Genomic DNA, 8,991 nt, shown 5'->3' on the forward strand with positions numbered 1-8,991 from the left:
GGGGAACGGAAGAACTTCTACAACAGGCTTGTAAGGTAGCAAGAGCAGGCGGAGTAAGACTAAACCAATGAACTATAAGGTCCCATTTCATCCATTGAGCAAGCGGAGCTTCTACAGCAGGCTTGTAAGGTAGCAAGAGCAGGCGGAGTAAGACTAAACCGATGAACTATAAGGTCCCATTCCATCCATTGGGTAGTGATGTTGTCCCATAGATTATTCCATGTCTGCACTCCCTTTTTGTGCAATTTTCGGGTCTGATTAACGTTCCTCAGTGCTGTGGCTTGCCATTGTCCATGTTGCACATCAACCACTAGATGCTTTCACCCAGTGCCCCATCACCGGTAAGAGGCCGTTAGCCCTTCCACTGTAGCCTAGTGAATAGTTCCTGCCACCCAACCATAAGACCATTCACTAGAGTTGAATGTTTGACTGTGCACTTGCCTCTTGAGGTGATCCTTTGCTTCCAAGACAGGTTTGGTCATCGCCTAGGCAGGCCAGAAGCATTCTGGATGAAATATCTGACGATTACTCCCCATGGGCGTCCTTTGTAGCCATTTAAGCGTGAGAGTTTGAGAGCTCACTTGAAGATTAGTGATTCCCTACCCTTGTTTCTGTTTAGGGGAGCAGACTTGTGCCCATGATATTGAGTGCCAACTCTTTCCCTCTGCTCTACTCCAGAGGAAGTCTCGGAAGAGTTTGTTGATCTTACCCCTGACTAGGAGAATGCACAACAAGAGGCAAGATATGTCGTGTAGGATGACAATACATGCTTAAGTATCACCAGGTGCCCAGTGAATGATAGGTAGGCCTTGCTCTAGTGTACCATTTTACCTTGTAGTCGAGAAAAAAACTAGTCGAACCTTTGCTTGTTACTAATGTCCGTGCCGATAGGACAGCCTAGCAGTCTAAGAGGGGTGCCATGGGGGATCCATTTGAAGTCGTATTTGAGATTTCACAGTTGTCTATCTCCTCTGTCCAGTAGCAAGGCTTCAGCTTTGGTAGTACTATTCACCAACCCCAACAGTTGGTAGAATTCATCCACTACCTGTAGGAACGCATCAATGTTAGTTTCTTCATACACCAAAATAGAACTATTGTCATCAGTGAAGAATTGGGTAAGAATTGGGTAAGAATTGGGTAGTCATCTCATGGTCCCCTTCCGGGAGAGGGAGGCTTTTAATTAGGCCTCTCTTTTGAAAGTAGCGAACATTAGCCAGCAGTGGCTCAGTAACTGTGGCAAAAAGGAGTGGGGCAAGAGGGCAACCCTGTGCCTGACAGATCTCTGCAATACATACTCCCCCAACTGTCATTCCATTGATTATGACCTCTGCATTGGCATTTATCAGCAAAGAGAATGAACCATCCCAATCAGGGCTCATCCAAATCCCATCTTTTCCAAAACTGCCAGCATGAAATCCCATCTAACCCTATCATATGCTTTATCCATATCAAGATTGAGAAGCATGTATGGTTGCTTGAGTGAGAGTGCATAGTCAATACCACATTGAACATTAAGAACCGCCTTTTGATCTATCATCCGTGCACGAACCCAAATTGATTAAGGTCAACCACTCTAGGAAGTAGGAATTTTATCCTAAGAGCTATGGCTTTGGCAAACACATTATATGAGGTGTTCAGCATGGTGAGTGGTATCACCAGTCCCCATCTATCAGCCTATGAGCTCTCTTCGGGTAAGCTTTATGTGTCCCCGATTTACCTCAGGGGCCTGAGGTAAATCAGGGGAAAGCTCCTCCCTTCGGTAAGCTTCATTAATCATAGCACATAGGTCAGCCTTGATAAGCTACTAGAAGTGCCAAAAAAATTCTATGGGCAAGCCATCCGGACTCGGGGTCTTTTCTTTTCCCATAGCATACCTTAGCTCATCTTCTGTGAACAGCCTATTCAACACTATGAGGGATGATCGATCAATTGAGGTGGATATTCTTAACAAAAAGTTATCATGTCGCTCCAGGCATCCATCCTCAAGGGCGAGTGTGGCTCCACTAATGGCTGACAAGTGCGTAGTAAGGAGGGAGGTTATCTCTTTTTCATCTTCAGTGATGGAACCATATGGTTTTTGTACCCTACTTATTATTTCCTGTTGGCATCTCTCTCGGATTGTTCAAAAGAAAAAGCTGGTTGGGGCGTCACCCTTAGCTAGCCATCATGTGCGAGAGCGAATTCTGATAGCTTCATCCTTATTGTTGGCTTGCGTCTGTAGGTAGGAATCCAGATTACAAATCAGTGTGGTACTGGTTTCATCAGGGCCCTCCTACTGCATTACATGCATAACACACAAGGACTCAACCCAATGGCTAACATCTTCGAGCCATTGAGATCTATGCCACCAATTCACCTCCCCATGCCATTGGCCATGCCTATAACAAGCGTGTCATCCGGTTTTACACCCCCTATCACTTTTCGATTCAATCGGGATTTGGTCCCTTGCCTTACATTCCCGCAAATCCTATAAGTACCAACCCTTTCCTGGATGCCCACACCTTGGACATACTGACTAGTCTAGGAAGGGGGGTGGCCCAAGGACTCACTGAGTCTCTTCCAACAAGAGCACTCACATACGGCCTCAATGATTCATACAGAAATATGACCGTACAAATTTCCAAAAATATGGGCAAATATGAGTCTCTTCCAACAAGAGTACTCACATATGGCCTCAATGATTCAATGCTTCATACATAAATATGACCGTACAAATTTCCAAAATTATGGGCAAATATAATGGAACAACCGACCCTGTTCAATTCATTCAAATGTTTGAAACAGAGATGTGAAGCCTTTTGGAAATCCCAACTGCCCCAGAAGCAATGTGTTTAGATGACAACATGCTGGAAGATGAGCATGCTACGAGGTGTTCCTTATCTAAACCAAGTGAAGCAATGGCAAAAGAAAGATCAATCTCAGAATTGACATTCTCAGAATTTTATGTAGCCTTGCTTAAAACCTTACAGCCAACATCTCTAAGAGAGGATGAAAACCTTCAAAACCAGACATCCTTAATGCCTCTAAAAGTGAGGAGCGAAATGCCTTGTGTTGAATGCAATCACTACGACCATCCCAATCCTCATTGTGCATACAAGGCACCTGTTCTTCTATACTACATATATTGTAAAACCTTTGACCATGATACTAAAAAGTGTCCCGCTTCATCCACAATGGACTCAAAATCTCCATCTTCCGTGCACCAAACACAGAAACAGTCCAAAGGGTAGAAATTTCTTAGGAAGCAGTTAATGAGACACTTCAGTGTTTCTATTATTGTGGACCTCACAAGGTGGCAGATTGCACAGTTTGGAATACTTCCATGCCGATAGTCACTGACACCTTGTGACCAATGTGTGTGAACGATGTGACATTGATCACATGTTCCAAGATTGCCCAAGACGAGTTGCTTCAATGCAACTTACAACTCTTAACATCTTAAGTGTACAAAACGAGCAATTGTCTAAGGTGCCCTTAAATGTGCTTACAAGCCAAGGCACGACAAACAGTAAAAAAGAACGTAAAAGACAATACCTCAACATGGGTAAAAGAACATGTTTTAAAACAGAACCTAAAAGAAAAAACAAAACCTTCTAAACCCAAGAAAAATAAGGGACTACAAAAAACTATCGAAACCAAGGTCGAGTTAAAAGATAGGGAAAAAGAGCCTACAGAGGACAAAAACCCAAAAGATAGGAAAAAGGAGCCTGCAGCAGAGGACAAAACCCAAAAGGGGACATAAACACGAAAGAGCCAAAAGCTATACAGGATGCAGAAGCATCCACATCAAAGACCACCACACAAATCTCAACACCCATATGTACGACACAGGATACAAAAACCCAAAAGAAAATTTGATCTCATCGCATGGGTAAACATAGGGAAAAACTGACAAACCAAAGAAAGTCTAAGAATGAAACAAGTTCTAGTACATCTCACTATGTGAGGATGAAACAAGTTCTTGCTCTTCACTCAATGCACCACATAGACCAAGCAAGAAACTAGAACCCACCAACCACCCCAAATGGATAATGATGATCACATGACATATACAGAACGCAAAAAGCAAGCTCAGGAGAGCATGCTTAGCTTGGCTGAATGTCTTACAGGGTCACCGGTTGTGATTGAACCTCATAATGCCAAACCTAAAACAGCAACCAAGATACAAAGCCTAGAGGAGTACCGCTTTCCCTTTCAAGAGGAAGGCATACTCTCTACAAAAGAGTCATTTGAAACAGACTGTACGAACTATAGCCTTGAGAAAGCACGTGAGGAATTCGATAATTCCCTTACAAGATAAAAACAGTCTCTCGAAACCTCACTCGGAGGAATGCACTTCTCTCATGATAAAGCCATTATCAGATCAACACTTGTACCTTTAATGGCTCAACCTGAGTTATACAAGGACATAACGAACTACATAAAACAGGAATGTCAGGATTCGCAAGTTTCAAAAGAGCCCTCATTAAGAATTGTCAGAGGGCCAAGTGTGCCATTGTATGCATTGGGTACTCTTGAAAAAGCTGAGACCCAAACAGAGGATGAAAGTGAATGGGAATATGAAACAAACACAAGATCTAAAGCTGGAACAATAACCGAAACATCCATGGTTGGATTTCCCTACAGGCAATGATGTTCAGCACAAACGCGCATTGATTAGCCCTCGAGCAAGTCATAACATCATGACAATAGACACTTGGGTGTCATTGGGACAACCTAAACTTACCCTGACAAGCAATAGTCTTGCAAAAGGAACCAATTAACAAAACATTGAAGTTCCATGTTACTTTAGATACACTACTCAAACAATCGATAGCGATATGGAGTTTACATTTCATGTTACCCTAGATTCCCTTGAGTATGATGTCGTCTTTGGTGGACCTTGGTAAGTGAATCGTTGTATTCACTAGTAGATGAATCCATGCAAACAGTCACCTTGAACACTCCTGCCACAGCAATGTACAATTGTTATTAACGGGAGGAAGAAACCTTGCAAGAGCAGGAACTTCCAATATTGAAAAAATCCCTAGGATTTTGGTTGGATTGAAAATTTCAAATAAAATCACTACAACTCAAGCACAGCTTTCTCCAACACGAGAACACAATCTCATGACTCTCGAGCTATGGGACACTCACGACACATCGTGAAAGAATTACCTTTACACGAGACTTGAACATGCCATGTTTGGGGTACTTTGAACATACAATGTATATTGAAACTAACCCCCTCACTTTCAAGTTTTTTGTGGTTAAGTATGTGTTTGATCTTAGGGCATAAATGGACTATTGCTGCCCAAGCACCACTGTGCTTTGCTAGTGATAGAGTCATCATGTCGATCAACGACAAAAAGTTGACAATACCATACTGCCAGGAAGAGGATCCAACTTTAATGGATATCTATGATGCTGAACGCAAAAGGATACAAGCCTCTTCCACAAAAGCCCCTCTACATAATGACCTACAATCTGCGTCAACAACCAACTCCAAAAAAGCCTCTACTCTTTCAACCCCATCCTCACCTACGAAGTTCGATGCCAAAACCTCGCAATCAACAGCTATTCTTGAAGAAGTTCCCAGAGCCCAACTATCTAACTCTAACAGGGAACTCAAAGGAAAGGCCCCGGCTCCTATGCATCTTCATCAACAAACCTCACCAAAAGGAGACAACCACATGCTCAAAGGCCTCGTCAGCCACTCCACAAGAGACTCTAACCTCATCATCAACAATGCCGGTGAGTCTCAAACATGTAGCCTCAGCACCAACCCAAGTCACGGAGGGCCCCAAACATTCCACACCAACCCAAAAGAAAACTCCACCAAGATTCCCATAATCATGATATCTTAATAGTATCAAAATGTGGGTGGAGAAGCAACTACTTGTAGCTCAAGGCTACTATGAAGGTGCCAATCAAATTTGGGTGCCTTGAAAATAAAAAACTCTTCCTCAACGAAGCACTCGAAGCCAAGGAAGAAGAATACTCCACAACACCGTTCACAAGAGCCTATGTGAGTTCCTCAAAGAACTCCACCAATGCAACAAGCGTGGGTACCAAAAACATTGCTACAAGCACAAGGGTACTACCAAAAACATTATAGCTCAAGGCTACTATGAAGGTGCCAATCGAATTTGGGTGCCTTGAAAATCAAAAGCTCTTCCTCAACGAAGCACTCGAAGCCAAGGAAGAAGAATACTCCACAACACCATTTACAAGAGCCTATGTGAGTTCCTCAAAGAACTCCACCAATGCAACATTACAGTGTTCATCAAAGATGGGTGCTTGTGCATGTACTTCAACAATAAGGATACTATGATGGCAATTCCATCATATGGTTGCCAAAATTGAACAATGTGAAGAAAACCTCACCATCGACTTCAACCCCAACAACTTTACCTATAGTTCAACAATAATGAATCCCAAGCAAGAGCAAGCAAATCCCTCCACCACTCTCGTCACCAACATAAGAGCTTGTGTGTTCAAGCAAACAATCAGTAGTCCTCCCTATTGCCTCGACATCATTTTAGCAACAAATTCAAGATTAAATACGGAGGCTGAGCACATCAAGAACAAAATAACAATGCTCTTGTCACCCCTCTGGTAGTGAGAAATGAGCACACAAGAAGCTGTTGCTTTGCAAGTCATGACCTAGAAGACCAAAAAAAAAACACACACAGAGGGTTAAAATTTACAAGTTCACGGAATTCCGTCTCACGGAATTACAATTGAAGGAGTTCCATCTAACGGCTTAAGAACCTGCACTTTCACGATTTAAGCATCATCACGGATTAAGCCATATCACACAATAGCCACTATATATTTGTTAAGCTTATTGCTTACTATTATTTTGGCTAAATTAATGTAGTAGCTGCTCCATGAGTACATATCCATACTCATGCACTGGAGAACATTTGCACCAAAGCCTCACCATCGATAACTTCCAGGTACATCTCTAGATGGGGAGGCCATGGTGGGCGGAAGCCTGGTGAATGGTACAACCCATCGCCTAGAATTTTTCTTTAAATTATAAACCTCTCCAAAGGATGCCACCATCTTTACAAATTAATGATCTTCAATCCTTAGTGAAGATATCTATATTAGAATCACAAGTCGACATAATTCTTTCAATCCTCAACACAGAGTAGTTCAATAAGAGTCTATATGACTCAATTCTTGTACTTCATGAAAATCTGCTTCTAAGAGCACTTAATTATGCATAAAAACATAAAAAGCACATGGGTAGAAGAAAAAAAGATCAGGTCCTACTCAACAACATTTGACAAGAATCCTACCACACAAAGGGACATCATCACAAGCCAATTACTTCGAATGATGAATGTTGCTTCAATGAATTAAATGAGGAACTGAGAATCACCATCTCGTTCTGATGATTAAGTCTACGTTCCTCCGGATCCTTCTCTCTCTTCTCTCCCAGTATTAACATCTCTTAGTGTCCCCACCACTAACAAAAATCACATGTAACTTTGCTGATGATTGCCAAAAACAAAGTGGGCCAAAAAAGAAAGAAAGAAAGAAAAAGGCTCACACAAATATAAAAATGCAATCATTTGCAAAAACCTCCCACCCCGTTTAGGAATTCCCAATACATAACTAACCTCTTCATTCATTAACTAGCTTTTCTTATTTCCTCCGGAGGAACAAAGACCATTGAACATCATTCAACATCAAAGCCATCATTCAACATCAAAGCCATTGAACAAAGACCATTGAACATCATTCAACATCAAAGCTATCGACAAGCTTGTTCATTCTCCCCACACAAAGGTCTTCAACGCAATTACACGAACGTGATCGCCATTAGGAAGGGGGGAATGTTAATCCAATTCTAGGATTAACAAGAGCTACCGCCATTATCTTACATCAAGGAGTCATGGTAGATACACCAAAGGGTCATACATTCAAGATATAAAGTAATAGTGTCCAAAGCTACAACTTGGATGGGCACTTGTAATGGTGTGACGGAGTATTTATGGGCGCTTCCCACTTCAAGAGCATGTGGTAGCAAGTTAGGATGAAGACCTAAGTGATGTACTTCATGGATATATTATGAGAGTAGTCATTGTAATAGCTTTAGGCCTCTTATGAGCCTAAAGTACCCGACCAGCCACACAGCTCTTGCTAATCTCTCTCCCTAATGCATGCTAGTGAGTGTGTGTGAGTGAAGTGAGGTGAGAGGAGGGACGAGGACCCATAGTGTAACGCGACGGTGTGACAACGCTCGCGGGAGACGCGGTGGAATTGCTTCTCAAGGAGTTGTAGAGCTTGGAGACCTCAAGGGTTATGAGCTCGATCGTTTGGAAAGATCCTCACGACAGTGTTCGGTTCACCAGGTAATCTCTTTTTGGATGTGTTTCAAGGAGGGTTAGGGTGAGCCATAATAGTTATTTGTGCGCATGTTCAAAATAAGAGAGAGCTTTTATAACTCAAATGGTGAAATGTAAGTTGTAATATCTCAACAAAGTGAAAGTAAATCAATTTATTTGCTAGTAATCCTTTGTTGCAGTCAACTTATTTATCGTAATTATGGCTAGCATCTAAAGCATACTATTCTTTAGATCAAAGGGTCTTGAGTTTGATGTATTGCTTTTAATTTTTTTAAGTCAAGATAACATGCATGTGATATCTCTTAGTCTACACTCAATGCAAACCTCTCAGCATATATCTTTCATCTATGTTTTGTGCACATTTGCAAAGGCCCCCATTATGAGGAGAAGCCATTGGTGCACATGTCTTTGGTGGGAACCCTGGCTTAGACATTATTGTGACCATTGATGTGGTCAGGAGATGGTAAGGGGGGTGCAAGCGTTAGCTCGGGCCTGGGGGCAGCACCCTTTCTGGGGGCTTCTAGGGTTCCCCGATGATGATGGTATGGAGAATATTCTTGGAATATTCCCTAAGATACCTAAGTTCATTATTAGTGGGCAATGGATGGTTAACCCCATTGATGGGTCATCAGAGGAGATGGTAAGGGGT

This window comes from Cibotium barometz, chromosome 33 (assembly GCF_041138505.1).
Source record: "Cibotium barometz isolate CiBa-2024 chromosome 33, ASM4113850v1, whole genome shotgun sequence".
Classification (NCBI taxonomy): Eukaryota; Viridiplantae; Streptophyta; class Polypodiopsida; order Cyatheales; family Cibotiaceae; genus Cibotium; species Cibotium barometz.